General features: G+C 37.2%; 1 protein-coding gene across 24 annotated transcripts in view; it reads right to left on the bottom strand.

Annotated features, from left to right (window-relative positions):
- KCNMA1 (potassium calcium-activated channel subfamily M alpha 1) overlaps positions 1 to 23,618 on the bottom strand; it is a 505,618-nt gene that overhangs the window by 219,521 nt on the left and 262,479 nt on the right. The gene's annotated exons all lie outside the window — the stretch shown is intronic.

Raw genomic sequence — 23,618 nt, 5'->3', positions numbered from 1 at the left:
TTCATTCAAAATAATCTCATCTGAGCTTTCAAAGCAAACCCGAATTTTCAATGTATCTTGCAAAAAAAACAGTGGATGAATTAATGGTACAGGGTAGTTTCAAAATGTCCATAGTGTTCAGTAACTGATGAATAACTGAAGATAATAAACACATAGATATGCAGAGATGAATTTTTCAATGCAGTGCACAGGACCTAAACCACACAACTTCCACTGATTTGAATGCATAATGTATTGCACTGAATGAATATGGGCAATATAACAGATGCATTGGTATGAGTGATTTATTCAGCCACCTTCTGCTGCTTTTCTAGTAAAAGACATCTTTCTGCTGAATAAAGCAGGTTTTTTTGCAGAGATTGTGCTAATTCTGAATTGCCTTTACCTTACTCACCTTCACAGCTGTTCTGAATGCAAAAATGTGCCCTGAATAATAGGGTGACCACCTAGCCTGTTCTAAGGCATGTACATTAGGCCCCGTACTTCATAGCCTGATTCCAGTAAGTTAATAAAGGAATAGCTGACCAGGTAATTTATTTTAACGCAATACTCAAATAAGAGGATCCTACCCTGTGACGGAAAAAAGTATTATTCTGTAACACCGTAACGTATTTTTATGTGTATGCCATTACAGAACGATTTGTTCCATGTTTTTTCCAACAGGTATGCTGGTTTTGAGCATTTTTTCTTCATTGCCTTTAATTGTAGGTGGTCGCTCTATTTTAATCACAGTTTTGAAATATACCAACTAATTATGCAGGACAGCAATTTCAGGAACACCAGAAACAGTTTTATCAAGAACGCTGAAATTTAACTTATTGTATAAAGTTTTTAATAGAATCTATCGTTGTATCAGTTGCAGAACAATTGCTTTTGTTGTCTCTGGTTTTAAACACTAATAAATCTTGAAAAATTAATCTTCCTATTTAGCCAATTGCCACAGAAATTTAGATCAAAATACAATAATTTTAATTGTAAGTACAAATTAATTTCTGTCCTCTTGAAATTGCTCAGAATATTTTGAAGAAAAAACTGTCAGCACCTTTTGAATGAGGTAAAAAAATAAATCCATATTCCAGTTATAAAACTTCCGATTGTACTACACTCAAATAGTGTTTAACACATTCTTTTTCTAGCCAAACACTTCCATCCTCTTCACAGGGACAGAACTTACAGTCATGACTCATACCACTTTTGGCCACCATTCGCTATTTAACAAGGCTACCAGGATGTTTCATTAATTGCATATTAAAGATGTGAACATTTTCTTGGGTGTACAGGTATGCACTTACAAATTGTTGCACAGTGCATGCAAGTGTTATCGACGAGGAAAAAGGTTACTGAGTCAAGACAGATTTAAGAACTGCTGACACAGCCAGCAACCTACTACATTATTTAAGGCAAGCGGATGAGAAGCCCAGAAATCTAGAAAATGAACTTGCAGACTTCCACAGCGTACCATTCCTATTACTGTACAGTTTAGTAATAGGAATTATGGCATACGCATTATGTACTATAGCATATATGTATGTATTGCAACATAAATATACATATTACATATGTATACGTTCCCGCTGTTGTGGAAATAAAAGAGCCTAGCTTTTCTTACTTGGCAAACGTTGATTTAGCAAAAGATGAAAAACAGCCCTTATATTTATTCTTAAGAAAAATAATACACAGGTGATTTTTCATCTAGTCACGATGGACAACTCCTCAAGACACAAACTGAACACAGAGCAGGTCTTAGTTCTGCAATCTCATCACTCAGAAGATGAACATAATTTAAAAACAAAATGAGAAGAACCATATCCTGGGTATCTGTTACTAATGCAGGAGAGGACGACAGAAGCTACAAATGCAAAGATGTCTGAAGATCAGGTTAAATTAGTTTACCATACACCTTCACAATAGTTTATTGTCCTATGAACAGTGAATTTTGCTAGAAAACCAGTTAGTCTTGAGAGACCAAATCATTACGTTCAAGAAGAGATTCGGACTTCTGTTTTCAGATGTCTGCTACGAACAAACCTCACATTAAAAAAGACTCTCTGCTGCAGCTGGAGGGAAGCCATCAAACTCATTAATTTCTCAACAAGCTAAAATGGCAGAAATTTGTCCCTTTTGGTTTCAAACTAAATGACCAGAGCTACCATACTGAGCTAAACTGCCAACTGAATTTTCCCTGGAGTTCGGTTCTTTCCAATCCCTGAGTATGAAATTCCTTTCAGTAAATCAACTACTAGCAAAGTTTAGTCCAGCAAAACAGGGCATCCGATTCTAGCATTCTGTTTTCTCCTAGCCATACCATGATGCACAGCAAAAAAATCAGGTCAGACTAGGGTCTCCATGTTGTACATATTTCTACTTATACACTTTCTAATAAACCCACTCACTAAAGAAAGCTCAGCTGTATTCAAAGCCTTCTTGTCTAACTTGTTCTGAACACCTGCATGAACAAAGATTTCAAATGTCTAGACAGCTTGTTTCAATGCTTCATAGCTCTTATAAATACAGATAAGCCTAGTCGTTATTAGTATCAATAATTAATAACAAGCTTTAATCTTCATAATATTATTGCTCTTCTGTATTGAAGAAAATGTTTATGGCAACAAGAATTTTTCCCTCTGACTTCAGAGGGAACTTTCTAACCTGTTGATGTCCTGGCCTTCATTTAATTTCAGTACACCTGTTTCCAGAATCTAAAGAGAATACTGTATTAGCAAGTTGTTGTCATTTTTTTTGCTTGTTTGCCAAAATTAAAGGCTGATATTTTTAAGAAATCTAATGATTGAAGCTTTTGAAAAATTTAATTCGCTATATATTCCATGCTCTAGGAAACGTATATGAATGTGTCAATATTTTTCTATACTTTGCCTTTTTCTGTGTATATTGTATTGACATTTCATAAATTCAGTTCCTTGTTTAGTCAGATATGCTGTTAAACTCACACCAGAATTCAACAAAGGTACAATAAAGACATAATTGAACACTCATTCTTATTTTCCTAAACCTAGAAAGAAAAAAGACAACACACTAGATCTCACTGCACTTCAAATTTGAGATTTACATCAATGAGACTGACAAATACTTAATATTTAAGGTGGTACATACTGTTTCAAGAAGGAATTTGACAAAATACACCTACACTTTTAATGAAAAGTACAAATTGCTAGGAAAAATAGTCAAGAGAAAATTTCACTGATATTTCACAAGTAATCATTGAAAATTAGCTTACTCATAAAATGATAGAAAAAATAGCAGACTATGGACCATCTGTTTTCCCTAAGGTGGAAGCACTTAAGCCTGACAATTAAAATGAAGATTTAAAACAATGGCGCAACAAGCAACCTGCACTCTTAACATTAAAAACATCCATCAGCTACTGTTAGTGCATTTTCACTTTATCATGTGGTATAATAGAAATAAAATTACTGTAAAACATCATTGCCACAGGAGCTCTTGCTTTGGAAAAGAAGTAGCCAGCAAAGGAGGTCACTGCCTGTTATCTCTATATTACATAATACAGAATAGATGCTCACTCTTAAATTAGAATCTATCAAGTTATTTTAACTGTTTAATGGAAAGTTAAAATGATTAAAAATCATGAAGGTAATTTAGAACAACAGAGACTTGCTCCACAGTTGCCTTTACAAAATATGAAACCTATATAATAGAACACCATATATATCTATGTTATAGAAATCTCTATCTGTATGTTCTATATCCATCACTCAGTTCTAATCATCATATGAAATTAAGAAAGTAATTTCTCCTTTGACTATATAGGAGCTAATATTTACACTAAAGCCAAAGGAATTAGTTACAATTGTATACAATAAACTGAAGCTGGGAAATAAGAAAAAAAGAACAGACACAAACTTACAGATGTAGAAATTTCAGATCACAGATAACATACTAAAAAGATTTCTGAGAGCAATCTAATCTCTGCCTCTCCAGACAGAAAAATGATGCCAAACACAACAAAATTAAAACCAAAACAAATATAAAAACAGACAAAGAGGAAGATTCAAGTGGAAATACATAATCAATTACCCAACTTTGAAGCCAAATGTAAACTGAAGAGAATAATTGCAAAAAAAAAAAAAAAAAAAAAAAAAGAGAATAAGCCACCTAGGAAGCCTCGAGGATGCATGTTTAATTTAATAAATGTCACATTAAAAAAATGTGAAGTCAAAACTGAAATACTGTGCAAAGCTGCGTGCTAACATAACTGTTACTGTCTGTACGATCCCTTTAAGACTTGGTTTCACTTAACCAGATAGCTGAGTTAATAAATTTGAGTAACAGTTCTGGATTACTTGACTGAAGACAGCCATAAGCAGTCACTGGATTCATATCCATTAAACAACAGTGATCTGGACAATTACACTGTCACTGCATTCTAGCTACAAAATCAAATGCATTGGAGCTTCAAACGTTCCCTGGACGGCCAAGCTTAGCCAATTCATGTCAGGTATTCATGTTTAAGACAGAGAGCTGGTCCAGAGAAAATGCCTTTGTTTTCGTGAACTAACAGTACCTTGAGACCAGCCTTGAGACAGGTGATAAAACAGTTCTCGTGAGTGTACTTAGTAGCTGTCCCTTAACATACAAGGGTAGAATAACACCAGACTGTCCTAATTGCTGTAGCTGTTTCTCAAGCCTTTTTCCCCCACCTCTACCAAGCACACTACATTTCTTTCCAGAACTCATTCTTCCCAGCCACTCTGACACCAAGGAAAAAAAAAAAATATATCAAATCTCACTATTTTTTTAATTCTTCCTATAAACACCATTTAAGGACCACATCACAGTTTATCCCTGTCTGCCCAGGATTTTCTTTGTAAATGTGCTTCTATATTCTTTTGTAATTATTTCTGACAGGGCTTGCTTTTCCTCAGATCTGTAGAAGGTGAAAAGATTAACATGCAGATTAATTCAAGAAAGACATTAAGAGGAGACAAGACCCTAGCTGCCTTCTGACCAAAAAACAGCTGTTGCCTCTGATCCACTGAAACAAGTTATGCCAGGTCAAGAACATTGGCCTCTGTGACGAATGGGCAGATTTCTCATCTTTTTTTCCTACAGGACAGCTCCATCCTTCTTCCACGCATTCAATACTTAGCCTCGCTCCTGCTCCTGTTGCCAGGTCAAACTGGAGGGAAAAATACACTGGGTTTTGTCTTGTACTAAAAATTTGGAAAAAAACCAACCCAATTTGTAACACTTGCATCAGTGTTCCCATGTAAGTGAATTAGCACAACAAATTTTACCAGCTGTTAAGTTAAAGCAAAGGCAGAAATCTCTGCCTCTGCAGAGGGTGTGCAATGCACAACCACTGCACAGGTGTTGATTTTTTTAATTTATGAAAGACTGTGTGTGTGTGGGGAGATTATAAATAATTTTCTCTAAGTCAACATTGCAAAGAAGAATTTTAAAAACATGTAAAATCATTTCACATCCCCTCAAAGGAGCATATCTCCATAAACACACCTGGCAAGCTAGAGCACTGAAGTAACATGGAAGTTTGGGAGACACCATGGGGAAAAGGGTGACACAGCAAGTGACATCAGAACCCAACTGCTGACCTTCCAAACGCTTGTCTAATCAAGGGCTTAAGGAAGCTCAGGAAAAACAACAAATGAGAATTGTGAGATACAACTTATTCACAGAAAGGACAGAAATTTCTATCAGAACATGATTTAGTAGGGTCCTATTATTAGAATACTCAAAACACTTTTAGTCCCAAATGGCTTGCTTGTCTTGACAGAAAGAGGAAGAAACTAAGTCAAATCTATTGAAGAACTAGGAAGAGCAGTGTCTCAGGATTTCTGGAAAAAGTAAGTGTAGCGTAGCAATAGATAATGCAGTAAGGATTGAAGTACACACTTACTAACGTCCGATGATGGCTCTAAAGAACGTTTTTTAATTCAATACCTGCTTCTCTAAAAAAAAGGTGTACTGCAATAAATGGGCTAGCATGAATGAAGATTTATCAGGATTCTGCTTTATGGAACAGTTGGATCCTTACGTATTCTTTCTAACAGAAGGCATTTGACCACAGACTTGTTACAAACCACATAAGACAAACTGTTGCACAGCATTATTGATTAGCATGTTAGCACACCCACCACCCCATCACTACCGCAAAACCCTAGACCAACTGCTCTATGTGTAAAGCAGCTTTATGAAAATTTGTGTGGGCAGATCTATTTTTACGATGACGCTGCCCAAGGATGTTTTTTAACAAAGCTGCCAGATTGACAGACTGAAAATTTTGAGTTGAATAGCTGCAGCTAATTAAAAAAAAAACATTTTCACAACAGTTTTATTAAGAAAGAAATGCCAACAAAAGCACAAACAAAATTTCACTATTTGGAAGTATTTAGAATTCTTTTTACTAGAACTGCTGAAAACTAAACTTCTCATACTTCTGTAAACTTTAGGTACTTGACTCCACATCAATATCATCTCTGGGCTGAACCTTCACATCCCACCAAATTCAGCTGCAATTCTGACTGCTCAGTACTTCTGTAAATTAGAACATTAAAACATTGGACTCAGATGTTTATTTTTGGACACTACATTTAGAAAATTTAACATTGAACATTACCATAGGTAACAATGATTTGTGTAATATAATTTGAGGGGCTTTTTACTTCTGCCACTGTAGAACACCATGCAATCATTTGAATCGTTTCATCACATCATCACAAGCAATAAAAAAAATTCACCTGGGAGAAAATATGTAAAGCCTGCCTTTTGTATGTACACCTAATGTCGCAGCACTAAAAGTCCATTCTATCTGTGTAGCAACAGAATCCACGCACCCACACTTAGTTCATGGCACGATAATTCTTTCACTTGTGACTCTCTTAGTTACATTCTTTATTATCTCTTTGGCACATCCCACAGAAGACACTCTGGAAAGCTCAAAGAATTAGCATTTTGAATACTAAGGAAAATAATCTCCAAACTTCATTACCCACTGAATCATCAACCCATCAGTACTGTAAATCTTGACACTAGCTGAATAAAAGTAATTAGACTGGCCTTATAAGTCCATAGGGGGCTTTCCTCCTTTCTTGCTGCTTGTTTAGAGGGAACACTGGCTACAGAACCAATATTCCATAATTCATTCAACCTCTGCTCGTAGTTTGCATGCATCCCTGAGGCCTTAAGATGGGCTATATTTATCATACAAAATGGCAGTAACATATTCAAGGTTATAAATTATTGCAACTTCACTGGCAGACATGCTTTTACAGTCACACTAAGTCTGATGGTGAATTACGGCCTTAGGAAAAACAAGAAGTTGAAAGACACGTTCCCGACTGATTGTGACATTACTTCAGTTGATACCAGTAAATAAACATATACATATGGAACAGCCTCTGTGCTTCCATCAGGGTTTGCAGTTTCATGTACTTTGAAAAGCTATATTAGTTCTATTCAAGCCATAATTTTATTGTACATATTTTTTTTTTCCCCTTTCCCAAAATGTATTAGTATTACTAATAAGGTTCAGGACCAAAAAAGTAAAATAAAGAAACTTGAACTCCCTCCTCTGATCAATTCTTGAGAAAACCTGAGAAAAGTTTTCATGGCAGCATTACTATTCTGTATGTGCATCAAGGAACGTTGCAGTTTAAAATGTCTATGAATTTAATACTAATGAAATGCATAAGTGAAGAGTGATATTCAAATACACGCACAGCTAAAATAATCTGTGCACCTGCAGAGTATGAAAACTTTTTCAATTACTAGAGTGGCATAATGATTTTGCTTTGATATACACTGGTCATATGCCATAACTATTTATGCCTTTCCCTCTTAATGATAACATGAGCAGTTACAATGAACAGCATAACAATTTCATTATGTTAAGGTGCTTATTGTGCAGTAATCAAGAATCAAAATATTTTGGGGGGTTTCATCCAAATGTGTTACACTGCCTTCATTTTGGATGAACAGCAAAGACTAAACACTCCAAATTACTGTATTTTTTTCCAATGTAAAAGGGTGTCTGTCTTCAGGCTTTTGCACATTTAAAAATCTAACCCTTTGCTGTCTAGTCATTTTTCACTGCATATTGTGAGTGCACAAGGGACAGATACAAACTTCATTCTAAGAGGAACAAATGAAAGACTTACAGCTAATGTAGCTGGCAGGGAATAAAGAGCATATGAGTTACTTTGAATTACTTAAAATATGTTTCAACTTTTTTGTTTTTAATACAAACTGCACTTCAAGTTTGTGAAGCTCCTATAAATTACATTCTAGAAATATACATCAGCCATGCTCTAAGTCCTGTGTTGCCTTCCAACTTATTGCAAGAAATTACAAAAAAAGTTTATGAAATATCAGTGGACTATCATATATAAAAAAGATTATGTTAATATAACCTTACAAGATTATTAATCAAGATGATTGACAATTTTCACAGTCAGTATTTTCTGTGAGGGATTTCTTTCCTTACTAATTTCTTCAATCCACTTGACAAGGTTCAAATCTGTTGAGCTGAAAGGTACATACTGCAACTCAATTTTCCTCATTTCTATTTTTTTTACTTTGCAAGGAAGCAGATGGAAGCGTATAAAAGGTAGCATGATAGCCTGCTGCAGTTTTTATTGATGGGTAAACTCCATCTAAATTAACTTGTATGGAAATTTCACACGTTAACAAGATCATCAATATGGATATTAGTATTTGTGAAACCAGAAATGTATGAATAGTAAACACTTTATGCATCTGAAGACACACATGCAGCTCAAAAACTCTATGTATCATTAACAATGGTCACTTATCTGAAATACATATTGAAAAAAGTTCAAGCTGTATTAGAAGACTGACTAGTTTAGTCCTGCATATATGCACTTGCCATACAACAGACACTTCAGAGACTAAACAAGAGGGAAATAATTTTAGAAGCTAAATCAGAATAAGAAACAAAACATTATATTTTTGCTAGCTCTACACTTCTTAGTTACCCTAGATATTGAAATGAACAGGGCAGGTTAGGAGGTGAAGTGCTCCCACTTTAATGTTTACCGGTGCAATAAAACAAAACAAAACAAAAAGACATAAGCTCTGCTTCTGTATAGTTCTTGCCTTAAAATACTCAATTCTGAGAAGGGAAGAGATCTTAGATAACCAAGTTCCACACAGATGTGTCCATGAATACAGATTGTAACTACTCTCTACACTGGTACATCAAGAAAAAACAGTAGGAACCCAAGGGAAACATTCAACTGGAAATTCTTAATGAATTTAGCTGGATATCTTGTACACCACAAGCCATTGTGATTTATCAGCTTACTTCTCAAGGGAGTAAAGTATTGGCATTTTAACTGAAATATAATTTATGTTTTGATAAAGTGCATCTTTCAGGAAAAAACAATCATTCCCAACATGAACAAACAAAATAATTCTTTCTTGCTAGAAGATGTCAGTGGGCAGTCACTCACACTATTAACATTATACCTTATTTTCCCTTTGTTTGTCCAGCATCAACTTCAAGATATTGATTCCTGTCAAGTCTTTATTATATTAAACAGCCTTTTATTTCATCCACAGAGATATTCACAGCAGTATATGCAAATCACACATCAATCCTATTCCAAATAAACCAGAGTGTGATTAAGCTCTTTAAATCTGCTACGCTCAAGAACTTTCTCTGGCCAACAAGTTTCCTGTGCTCTCCACCATTCACTTTTTGTGGCCCTACAGAGTATCTGCAATGTCCAGTGTATGCTTCTACAGAAGGGAGATAATAAACCAAGCCTCACAGAGCTTTGGGTATTTAGAACGATAAAGCACTAAAGCCACTCCTTGATGGAAGCTACTTTTTCAGTGGAAGACTGCTGTGAACACTGATGTCAACAGCATGCTTTAGACAGCACCCTTCTCATCTTCCCCTGTGGTTCAGGAAGCTGTAACTCTGGAAAACACTGGTGCAGTTCCTCAATCGTACATTTCAAATCACACACTGACAAGCCTTTTAAAAAAGCTTTCAGGTACCATTGTAACTTGAAACACTGCAAAATTCACACCCTGAATTGTTTATTTTGTTAAAAAAGGATGACAGGCTGAAAAAACAGAATGCAAGCATTCAGTTACCTAGTATAAATGTATTCAGGATCATGACGGCTTCAAATTTGATAGAATACTGCACACAACAAGTCTCTTGTGCAATTAGACTGCTTACCTGGCGAACCTACATCAAGCCCTGGGGCACAAATCAGATTGAAACTGTTCTCTGCATTTTCTTTTATGTCGGTAATGGCATAACTAACTACAAAAATCATCATTTGATCTGGTGAAAAGCCTGATTTTTTTCTACTTTTGTTACAGATTTCAGATCAACTGTTCTTTTCTATACTGAATTATGGGTGAAAAATCAGATGCAATACTTTGTTACGTGCAAGTGGCACTTTCTTTTCCCTTTAGAAGTGTGTGAAAGTTCTCTGTGGGAGTATGACTAGCACTTCAACAGCAGAACAGAGCTCATTCTATTTTAGTCCTTGCTTCCATAAGCCTGACTGTAGTGTTTTCATTTAGAATTAAAGGTAAGCTTACAGGCAAATAATATCCATATGACATCAAGACTTAAAAATACAGGAAGGCACATAATCACTTGTCTTCCATTAAGAAACTTGTGTCTGATATTGTACTTTCTGAATTTTGAAAGTCGTAATAAAGGTTTTCCTCCTTCCTCAATAGAGCTAAAGTCTTTAATGTTGCAACCACTTGTTAGTTTTTAATAAATAAAGGAAGACTGAACAGGTTTTATATTTTGTAACTGATTTGACAACGGTGATCCTGGCACACTATAGTCAATACAACTTCAGAAAGGGGAGGAAAAAACAAAAGCATCGAGAAAAGACTCAGCGATGGAGATGAGGATGCTGCAGTAGTTTCCTGCCATCGTCATACTGTCTTAACCTAGAACTTACTATGTAAAGGCTGATCGCCAGTATGAACCATGCACTTAAAAGCTGAATTAAACTTTTACCTGTTTGTCAACTTCTCAGAAATCTAATATCCACAGGAAAATCTGATAACAATTGGCCATGTCTCATTTCTGAATAAGACACTGGTATAGAAACTCCATCACCCACGTGCTTTTTTGCTTTCTCTGAACCGTCTAAATGACACAAAGGAACTTAAATGCATAGAGTCTTCAAGAGAGAGTCTATATTCATCGGCTAATATTAAAAACCTTTGAAAAATGTATGAGTAAAACTCCCAAAATGTCTTTACTTTTAGATATTTGTTAATGAAGAGGGTCTTTGGTCACTTTTTCTGAAAAGGTAGAAAGCTCTCATTACAGGTTAATGCTCCTCCCTTATTCTCCCATCACCATCTCAATTTTTTATAGCTGCAACAATTTTAGCTGAAGATTAGGTTCTTTCTAAGCTGTCTCTCTTCGCTTTGAGTTCCTTCTTCATAGAGTTAAGGGACACAATTTTGTCAGTCATGTCAGATTTATTTCATTCTAAACTAGATTACATGACTCCTTGGAGGGGAAATGAGTGGAAGGAAGTTGGAGGAAAAATTAGGCTGTACAAAAAAGTCCCGATAACTTTAAGGCCCTTACAGATGTGCTTATTAAAAATAATCAAAACCTAGAGACTGTTGAATCCAGTATTAATTCTTGAAATACCTGAACATTCAGATGCCTTTTTTTTTTTCTAATTTGCCTTTGGAGATAGCACGAGGAAATATGCTTGAACCATCTTTCCAGATGGTTTAAATATTTCTTATGAATCTTAAATTGTTTTCTCTGATTCTTGCTCTTCCAGTTACAAAAAGATGAGGCTAGATCGGGGTCCTCAAACTACGGCCCATGGGCCAGACACAGCCCCCCAGGGTCCTCAATCCAGCCCCCGGTATTTACAGACCCCCCCACCCCCCCCACGGGGGGTTGGGGGGGGGAAACCAAGCAGCCGCAGATGGCTGCCTGCCACTTCATCCGCGCGCCGGCCCCCTGGTTAAAAAGTTTGAGGACCCCTGGACTAGATGATAGGCCTATGGAGGCCCAAACATAAAGCAGACTTTAATCTTAGATGCCTCTTCAATTTAATATGACTCTCATTTCCAAGAACAGGCATGAAAGCGAACAAGAAGTTTCTGAAAGGCTTACAACAAAGGTGCTAAGGACACCCCAAATTCTATTGCCACAATCCCCACACCCTTTGCTTCCTTCCCTTCGCATATGTGTGTTTCAGCCCGCAAACAGTTTGACAAATTCCCAGCTGGAGTACCAGCTTCCTTGTATCTGTTAGGAATTCAGACCTAGCTGCATATGAGCTTCATGTAACTGCTACTTGTATTCAGATGGCAGTGCAGACAGTGAGAAAAATTAAAGTGAGTTCTGTGTTCTCTTCAGCAGAAAGCAGCTTTCCCCATCACTCAAACAGTACATAAGCTACCTAGAGTCAGAAGAGGCAGAATATGAACCCCAGTAAATGAGAGAAGTACCACAGACTCCTTCCTACTCCCACTGTTTTCAAGGAATGATGACAGTAGGGGTTACACTGGCTGCACAGCTCTCTTTAAGTGCAAGCGAGCTCAATTCCTTTCCCCATTTTGTCAGACAAGCTCTTACTCGGAAAGTCTGTGTCATATGTTCCACAGTGACAGCATGCTACTGCAAGGGTAAAACTTCCCTTGTTCCCCTCAGCAGAGAAACAATTCTGTAGAAAGCAGAGAGGTACAGAGAGGGAAGGTCTGTCTGTTAATAGTTCTGCTTGAGTTAGGATGACACAGAGTTTTCAAAACTCATCTTGTGAAACTGATATCCTGATCACTGAATCAGGACAGTGCTGCCAGCAATTAGTAACTCCCAGCTTCAGGTTCCCACCTGCAGTTATTCCTTTGGTGTCATGGTTTAACCCCAGCTGGCAACTAAGTACCACACAGCTGCTTGCTCATCTCCCTCCTCCCTCCCTTGCTGAGATGGGGAGGAGAATCAGAAAAAGAGGTAAAACCTATGGGTTGAGATAAGAACAGTCTAATAACTGAAATATAATATAATAATAGTAATGAGAAGGGAGACCTCAAAAAGAAAGAAATACAACCTCAGACAGACAAGTGATGCACAATACAGTTGCTCACCACCCACGGACCGATGCCCAGCCAGTCCCCCAGCAGCGATTGGCAGCCCCTGGCCAAGCACCCGAAGTTTCTATACTGAGCTTGACAGTCCATGGTATGGAATATCCCTTTGGCTACTTGGGGTCAGCTGTCCTGGCCCTGCTCCCTCCCAGCCCCCACGCACCTCCTCACTGGCAGAGCGTGGGGAACCGAAAAGCCCTTGACTTAAGTAAGCACTGCTTAGCAATGACTGAAACATCCCTGTGTTAGCAACGTTATTCTCATTCTAAATCCAAAACACAGCGCTGCACCGGCTGGTAGGAAGAAAATCAAATCTATCCCAGCCAAAACCAGGACATTTGGTTATAAACTTCAGTTCTCCACCCAAATCAGTAGTTTGAAAAAGGAGTAATGTTTATTTATTTTAGCAAACCACCATTGAACGCCTCTCCTCCTCTACTAAAATATCATTTCAAGAATCCATTATGCTAAGGGCAAAGATTTATATAAATAGCTATGCACCTGCATGGAATTTTACTAGCCACATGCTGTGAAGTTAATGCTCAGAATATCAATTTGCTTAGCAGGTCTGCTGTCATGCTAAGCTCTATTTGCGTTGTGTGTTACCACATTTTGTCACATGGAAATGTTTCCTTGGATAATTTTGTTTCTATGCAAGTAACTGTTCCTTCAGGAAAAGCTTTTCTAAGTACCATACATATGTTTCTATGTACTTCACAGACTTTCTTCATACTGTATCACCTAGTTGCTACCCTCTGTGAATGCCAAAAAGAATTTAAGTCCAAAGACTGCTTTTCAAAATGTTGAGAAAAAGCAATCTTCAATGTACTGTCTGCCAATTTTAAGATCTAAAACTCAGAGAATGAAAAATCTGTCTTTAAATAACTGTTGTCAGCTTGCCAAATATACTTTTTTCTTTTTCATTTTTGTGGTATTTTTTTACCAGTAACCTGCCGCTGTCTACTTGTTTACTAAAATTTTAGACTGAAGGTTCTGTTCTCACCTTCCCATTCTCTCTCCGTCCTGGAAGTGTTCAACCTTGGGTATTTTGAGGTGTGGTGTGGGGGTTTTTTGTGTGTGTACAGAAAAGAGGAAAGCTCCAAATATTCATCAGGTACTAGCCTTTGAGTGAGACACTTAAGATATTAGACTAGTCTCAACAGACTTTGTTCTTGTGCAAGGCAAGTAATTTATTTTCATTTATGTCCTGCCTGAGAGGTTATTCCACTGATTAATCTACACAGGCAGGTTCATTGCCATCTCTCCAAACCTGATAAAACTGTTAGTGACACTCCTAATCAATACAAAAGAATTCTGATTTACTTTTCACTGCTAGTCACTTACATGCAAAAACTCTCTCCTTAAACCCAAGTTTTATCTTTTCAGCAACTAGAGTCAGAAAACTTTTTTATGGAGTATTAATCAAACTCACCCACACATCAAACGTTATTGAACTTGGGTGCAAAACTTCCAGAAAGCTGTCAGTTCCCTGTTCACTCTTGTACCATTGGGTGGCACCATTCCATCCCAACACCTTTTCCATTTACTGACATTGTTTAATCGACATGCACACCCTTCGTGCAAATAAGTTTTGTGCTTCACAGCTGTATTAATTATGATAACTAAGGACAAGTAATAAGAACAATCATCTCGACTGTTTTAATAGAGCTTGTCACTGTCAACAGCAGCCATCAATGAGACAAATACCTAGCAATTGGTACAGACTTTGCTTTGTGTTTTGTAAATTTTCTCCTGGTTTTTCAACAAGTATTTGAGATAGACAGTGTTTAGAAGGGTAGATGTTACTGGTCTTCAATCAACTTCATAAAATAATTAATACTTAAAAGGGAATTTTTCCTGACCTCCATGAAGCAGGAATTCACCCCAACAGCTTAATCGCACTGACACTAATGCAGTTTGCAAAATTGCACAGGTAAGGCCATGGGGGTTGGGGTGGGGGAGCAAAGAGGGGTGCATCATGTTCTTCTGAAGAAAGATAGACGAAATAACTTTTGTCACTGCAAGTAAAAAAAAAACAAACAAAAAACCCCAAACAAAAAACCAAAACAAAACACCAAAACAAAGCAAAAACCACACACCTATAAAGCTCTATGTATCAGTGAGGAAAACCAGACCATTAAATATTTAAAGTACCAAAGAAGAAAGATAACGGTTTTAATAATTTCTCAGCCTTCTTCACAGTTTCCAAGAAAATTTTCCAAGACCAAATAGAATAAAGGAAAATACACAGAAAGAAACTTTGTTAATATATTAAGACCATCTGCCATGCTCTCAGCTTTACAGATATGTAGATTTACTGGTTCTTAAAAGTTCTTTTGAAACTCAGCTTCATAAACTGGGAGGGAGAGGGCGTAAGTATGTCCAGTGCTCTGTGTGACCAGAATATCTTACTTTGAAATTCCATATAAGCACCACAAACAATATTTTCACAGTTTAAACAATTTCTTTCACAACTCACTGGCTCCATAATAGTTACAAGGTAGGTCTAACATTAGGAGAGGCTGAGCCAACTCAAACATTATAATTTTCCTTAAATACACTACAAATGTGTTTGCCATTTATGGCACCAATTACAAATTTTGTGAGGGAAAATGTCTATGCGGTGAAAGAACCTGTTGACCAGTCTGCTGCCAAATTTGTTCATATTTCCATCCCGCAACATAACTCCTCCCCCTCCTAAAATATTGGAAGATTATTGTTTTAACTGGGTAGTAAACAGCCATGACAGTCCTCTGTTGGCAAAGAAAATCATGATCCGTGTGCCAGCTCCCAGAACAGTATGCTTATTAGTCATGGCTTTGTAAATTCTCTCACATACAATATCTGAAGAACTTGAGACGCAATTTCCATATTTCCCATTGCAATCATGTACTACAAGCTGCACATTAAAATACCAACACTTAATATACAGATTAAAAAACATAATCTCCTAAAATGGATAAAAAAATATAGAAATTCTTGCAACACTAATGTCATACTGTAAACTCACTGGGATTCAGTTCAGCCTACCTTTCCATTTATAAGACCCAAAATCTTGAAGAAATCTGGTGTTGAATACACAGAAAAGAGACTCTAGGGCTATTTAAATGATCTTCATATTTTTGCACGTACACAAACCCAAAGACTCTTATCTTTCATTGATTAACTAGCAAGTACTCTTAACGTACCTCTTAAAAACTGAACTGGAAACTGGGGTGTTTTTAGCAATAACAGCTTGCAAAGAAATGCACACTAAGTTAGTGGACACCATAACTATCCTGTCTTTTCAGATGCAACTCACACTGCATTTGCCATTTCTCTATCACACCTGCGTCACGGGATGTTTTTTGCCTGTTGTTGCCAAAAGGGGATCTTTTGGAAGTTACTCACATGGCCACAGATGTGCCCAGCTGGCATGTTTTTTTCATAGCAAAATTGCCTATGACCTCTATTTGTAAAGCAACTGCTCAAGCAAGTACTAAAACAAACGAACCAAAAAATAAATATTCCAGAAGCTAAAGTTTAGAGCCTGGGTTAGAAGATTCTGCAGTATCAATGGCTTAGCAGAAGACGTTGCTCTGACCATCGGTCAGGACTCACCGATTTGAGCGTGCTGTCCTTAACGGGTTTACCTTCTGAGCAAGACTCTTTAAGGTCATATGGACCAATGAAAATCACTTCTTTTTCTTGCACATCCAAAATATTACTATGCATGCCAAGAAATTAGTTTCTAGTATCATGTAAAGTAATTAATATATCGGTGTTTCTTTATGTTGATATTCAGTTAGGTATAAAGATAAGTTTTGCCAACTCAAGGAAAAGCAAAACCAAATTAAAAGCACCACCAGATGATGCCCTTAAAATCTTAAAGCAAATTTTAAGGTGATTCTCCTCAGAGTGTTTTCAAATTTCTGATTCCAAAACTGGCACCCACACCTCTGTCAATCTAAGTTATGCATACTGTCCTCTTCTACCCTGTTCATCTGTCCTTCCCAACCGTCCTGCTGGAAGAAGTAGATGAAGAGAGCAAAAAGAAGAACAACTCTGCTAGCAAATACTAATTCAGCTTTGGGGAAAGATGGCTAGTAAGATTGCTCCACTGTTTGATGGTCCCTTCTGCCTTTGCTGGTGATAACCCTAATTGTTCTCTTAGTGAACTCCAATTTGCCTTTCCTTTCCGTACAAAAAAAAAAAAAAAAAGAGGAAATTGAGTGAGTTGCTAACAGGAAATAAACAATCTAAGAACAGAAGCGTCTGTTGATGGCAGGTGAGGCCTGCAACCCACAATTACCAGCTGGAACTGTAACTGCAACCTCACAAGAAAATTAGCCAGAAAATCTTGAGCTAACAGCAGCTGTTCAAGAGATTGTGAGGAGTTGCCAAAAAGTGACAGAAAGGCGTGGGAGTCCCAAATATTTTGAGAGACGTGGCAAGTAAGACAATAATCATTACATATTAAGCCAGAGCTCTTGATCCAAAAGGAAGGTGTGGCATATTGCCCAAAATGAATAAGTTTAGTGACCTTAATTTATTTTGCATGGGTCACATGATTAAATGATTTAGGGAAGCGGTGAAGAGACACATTTTCTTCTTTCAATTTTTTTCTTTCCCTTTACTGCTTGTCTGTCTGTATGTTCTATACACCCAGGTTTTTTTACTCTACTTCTGGGTTTGGTAGAGAAGAGACTACTTTCTCATTTTTTTAATGTAGTACAGAGAAGTTCTAAAGGTTAACATGCATAGGCCTCAGGCTTACCACTAACTACAACAACAACCACCTAAAATTCTATTAAATAGATTTTGTAATCACCCCAGCTATTGCTGGAATGATCAACATGCTGCACAGACACTGAAAATTTACTGTCTTTTCTACTACAGACTGTTTTTCCAAACACCTCTAAGAAAAATCAGCTTTCAGTATCGCTGCTGTATTGCTATTATCTTCCAAAAGATTACCTTTCCTATGTTTGTTATTCAAAATCTTTCTTACAGACACGTAATCAAAATCTGAACTATAAAGAATTACCTGAGATATGATATTCAACCAAAACTGTAGTTCTGCTACAGGCCAGGTTAAACCACCAGGGTTAATGCAGTTGAATTTGCCTAACACTAAATGGAAAAAAAAAAAAAAAAAAAAGATTCTGAGGATATGAAACCCTAAAATGGAACACTGACTCTGTAGTAAGGCAAATAACTAAAAGGCAAATTAATAAACTGGGTTCTCCCCTCCTCAAATCATTCTGCCTGTGCCTCTTTCCTCCAGCTGTAAAATTGGGTTTATAGGTTGCAGGTGGGGTTTTTTTCTTACCATTTGTAATTCATCTTATGCTATGCTCACAGAACATTCTGTATTTTACCTTGCATTTGCTCAAAAGCTATCAGTTAGAACATGGATCTTGCGGACTTAAAAGTGTCTACAGTAACATAAATACAGCACAGCAGGAAAACTACGTGTCTTCTCCCTTGAAGACCTGGAAAACTCTGGGATTACATGAAACTCCTGTTGTGTTTTGATGTACAAGCCCACAATTTCCCGAGTTCACAATCTCAGCTTTTCCAATATAAATGCTGTCTTAGCATTGAAGCAAGTTGTAGCTGACTACTGTTTATTTGTACACTAACTGCATTACATCTTGGTGAAAGTCTGAATTATTATATATTAACAGGTATGCTACTTGTGGGGAAATTACATTATTATGACATAGAATAGCCCAACTATGTAATAATGTGGTTTGGAAATTACTAGGGAGGTTTTGTGAGGAGAATAAGAAATCCAGTATTCTGTGCCTGGTTAGTACACCACGTACAAGTACTGCCCAGAAACTTAATATTTTTACCTACAACTTAAAGTTATGCTAAAGGAAGAACCAGGAGACCAAACTGGAGAGGAAGACAGACGGTAAAATTCAATACAAAGTCTGGATTAACTATTTCAAAGGAAGCAATTGATTATTTTAATTTCAGATCTCCTTGACTTGTGAATACCGTCAAAATTCATCTTTAACTGCTTTCAGCAACTGAGTCTCACAGATTCCTTAGCAAATTTCAGGTGGAGTGCTCTGGTGCTTCTTCACATGCTCATCTTTAAACTGATCACCAGATTTTGAAACAGAAGGGGTTTTTTTCCCCCCCTTTTTTTCTCCCCCCCCCCCCAGCTAAAATGACTGGGAATCATTGCCAAGCTCCCTGGTTATTTCCTGGGATTGGCTGGGAATTTAATCTAATATTTATTTTATCTAATTATCAGAAGTGTCCAAACATTGAAAACTCATATTTGTGTCACTGCAACATTTCATAAAAGTGGATGGATGGCTTATTTTAACACTGTCCTGTGAAGCGCCAGGGCCCTGAGGACATCAACAGGCCCCCAGGACCTGGGCCAGCCTCACCGGCCACTGGGGAACAGCAATGGCAGCTGCTCCCTGGGGGTCACAGCGGCCTTGGCTGGACCATTCTCCATGCCACGGACCTGGGCCCGTGCTGCCAGAAATAGGTCCTGATCCTCAGGGGAAGGGCACGGCAGGGAGGAGGTCCGGGTGGACCCAGGAAATCCCAGCTAAAGCCGGGGAACCAGGCTGAGGCAGCACCCTATGGCCTGGCCAGGGCCCTGCGCAAGCAGCCTCCCAGGCCATGCGCCGGGGGAGGCTCTGGGGCAGCCTGTCACTGTCATTAAGGCCTGTTGATACCAAAATGAAACTCCTTTTAGGCCAAAACCTAGCAAGTGAATGTGAATGTTTGACCCTGCAGAAAATTTGACCCTCAGAAAAAATGCTGAGATGCAAAGGCATTTTTTTGATGGAAATAATATCGCAGGCTTATGTATAAGGATGCTGGCCAGGAGCTGCAAGATTATAAATTGCTGCTTTTACTTTTAAGTAAAAGCTGCAAAGTATTATTTGTGAAATTGATTTTTTAATCTGTCCTCCCCAGTAAGTGCTCTCAAAATTGACTTCCGCACCAGAAATTAATTTACAGGGCTTTAAGCAGTGAAAAAAACAGGACAACAAATACACAGTCTTAAGGCTGTTACTCTAAGGACATAAATGAGATGGAACAAACTCAAAATGAGCATTTGTCTGCATTATTTTATTTTGTAATCACTACCTAGCATTATTTTCCATTAAAGGAAAAAAAATAATTAAAAAAATGCGTATCATTAAGAAAATGCCATTCCTACAATATATCCTATGCATTCTGAAGGCACTGGCAAACATACAGCTGTAGTCTGATCACAGATAAAAAAATTATAGAAAAGATGTATTGCATTTCCCTGTTCCATCTCATAATGTAAAGCTACTTGCTTTGTTTCAGAGGAAGTCCACAAATAAAGCAATGCTATTCTCCTCTGGTTTAGATACAAGTGCATTTTTGAAAAACATAATCGTACAAATATTAGCAAGATTCATTCTAATACAATTTTTATTGTGAGGACTACAATAATATGCAAGAAAGGAAACTCAAGGTAAAGAGCAACATGAATACATATAGGAATAAAATATTCTGAATGCAGTTTACAAAACTCCTGGAATGGCTACTAGGCTGCAGAAATTCTGACACAGGTTTTTTTGGAAAACACTGACAAAAGGTTACAGATCCACTGTTTCCTCCACAGAAAAGAATAATATTTCATAACTATGCTAGCTCTACAGATCTAAATACTAGAGTTAAACTTAAGAAAATAGTGGTGTTATAATTTAATTAACATAGGTGCAGAAGGACATAGAGATTTTTAGCATTTTTTTTCAACATCGTAATTTGTGAATCTGGATAGAATCTTATCTAGTTTTAACCTCTGAATGGCAACCACTGAAATTAAACCTACAGAGACCAATTCCTTGTCTGTGTTTCCCAAAACACCTACCGCTTTTATCACTTGGAGCAGTTTGACCTTTAACTGCTGATTTTTAGTAGCATACTCCTAATCTTAGGGTCAAACACATCATTAGCAGCATGTGTTAACAGAAGTCAGTTAGAAAGAGATTAGCCAGTGGTTGGGGCATCCTTCCTTTTCTGTCAACTTTTTCCCTTATTAAGATTTTACATATTAGGATTGCCTGAAAGCTTAGAATCATACACCATCACAGCAACAGCTTACTGAAGTTGTGGAATAACTGAGTTCTCTTGATAACAACGTTCTCAGTGCCAGCCAGCGAGCTATGGGAAGCCTGAAAGGCTCCCTGAGAACAAAAGGACTCCCATCACCATTATTGCAGTAGACAGCTTTGCTGTAAGACCACAGCTTTGAAGTTCTCACTGTAAAACATCTGTCCTGTATTCATCAGTCAAAAATCCTTCAGCTCTCTACCCACAGTAAGCCTTGTCAAGTTACCTATAGTTTGACACCCTATAGAGTCTAACAGAGATTTTCGAGTCTGCCATGTAATACAATCTGAGTTGCTGGCAGACACAACTGACTTCACATGCCACATCTTTCATCTTTCTGATCTCTGCTGTTAACAATACTTTAAGTGTCAACACATGTCATCACGTGTAACGCATCAAGAAGAGCCAATGCATGTGTTCTACCGTTGACAGATCTCCTCCCAAAGATATATAGCATTTATATTATGCAGGCAGGTCCATTATAGCCATTCTGACCCTGTAAGTGCACTGGCTGCTTTGGAAGTTTGCTACAGTATTCAGTTTTTAAAGTGAACCGATTAAATTTCCTTTTGGAAAGGGGTTTGATTGGGGGCCGGGGAGGGGGGTGGGGGGGAGATAGAGCGATAAAAAAGAAAAGAAGAAGAAGAAGAAGAAAAAACAAACCCTAAACCAGACCACTGACAGTTCTTTCATACCTAGCCACAAATCCACCAAGATTCTTCGCAGCTAGAGATGGTGACCTCTTACCTCTCTGGCTAGACATTTTGGCCGTTTAACTGTAACCACCAAAAAACCGCCAAAGCTCACAGCAAGCTGTGAAATCCACCATGTACTACACTATAGTGCTTGCACACATGTAAGAAAACATTCCAGTATGATTTCCAGACCACAGACATTGAAGTTCAAGAGAGACCGAGTGTTTGCAGATTACAAACATCTGTATGCCCTATCCATATACGCATCAAATGCAAGGAAATAACGTTTCATTTAAGCAAATGTGTTCATCTAATCCTGTTATGAATGGAACCGATACCTGCCAGTCTATTTAATAATTTTCTGAATATACTTAGTACTAAATTTGCATACAACAGACCAGAAGTGATCAACAAAAACATAAGTGATCACAGTCTGAGACACTCAAGTCAGTACGCTAATAAATTGAACTCATCAAAAATTAAAAGAAGCCTAAGCCAGTATTGTTTTGAAATGTATACAGCTATTCAGTCAGCTGCATTCAGATCACTTAATATGGTCAGCTCTTCCTTCTTTTCAGAAAGCAGCAGTTCTCTGAAAAATTTCTAGTCACATAAAGAAAGATATTCCTACCAGAAGAATTATTCACTATTCCCCTAGTTCAGAATGATTCTACCTTCCAATACAATGACAAGATTAAATTTTTAGAGGCTACATTAGCCAAAAGGAACAGTTCACACATAAACTTTAGTGTGATACAAAATCAATTACTTGACAATTGTCTGATGTAATTTGTCGAATGCTAGCACTTTTGAGAAACTGAGGAATGGTGCTTAGTTTAAAAGGTAACCTTTTGAGAAGCACTTACATGAGTAAAGAGTTTTCAGTCTTAACAATATGTTTTAATATAAAAAGACTGTTTAATATTATTATGAATTATTTAACAATAGGTGTTCATCTTATTTTAAATGATGTACACTTTTTATACAAAGAATGTCACTGCACTACACTCAAATAAGAGGACTTAAGGAAACTATTACCACATTAAGCAATGATTCGTTAATGTGCAGTTTAAGGGACTCATGTTTCTAGCAGCGTTGCTTAAAGCAGTGAAGAAAGAATGAACACGCTAAGAAAGTACAGACTGTTTCATATATTAGATAAGATTACAGAACTCTACAGTTCAATCAACCTATAAGGTACTTCAAGGGATAAAACATATTTTTTGCTGAAAAGAAGTATTACATATTAACCTTAAAAAAATGATGTCATAATACACATATGGAGGGCCACTATGAATGAAAAATAATGAAAGAACATGCACTTGACTGAACATACAGGAGATCAGCATTTGGCTAAATACTGTTAACATTTGGAGGCCATTTGGGGATCTCTCTGAAGCTAATCAAGAAATACCAGTGTTTCTAAAGAAAATAAACCCAGCAAGTTCAGCAGTCCCTTTGGCAGCATTGTAAATAAACGACTGGCTAGGTCATTATGATGCTTCTATCTTACACTAGAGAGAGTACATTAAGGTATGCACAGACACAGGTAGATCTGCCTGTATGAGCTGGAATGCATCACACACTTCTGTTATATTCATTCTGGCAATTTTCATAAGTGGCAGACAGACCCAAGTATTTTCAATTACTAAAATTATTACACAATGCCTGGATAAATACATAGATATAATTCAACTT

Source organism: Falco biarmicus, chromosome 9, assembly GCF_023638135.1.
Source record: "Falco biarmicus isolate bFalBia1 chromosome 9, bFalBia1.pri, whole genome shotgun sequence".
In the NCBI taxonomy this organism is placed as follows: Eukaryota; Metazoa; Chordata; class Aves; order Falconiformes; family Falconidae; genus Falco; species Falco biarmicus.
This window is presented reverse-complemented; position numbering and strand designations above follow the sequence as displayed.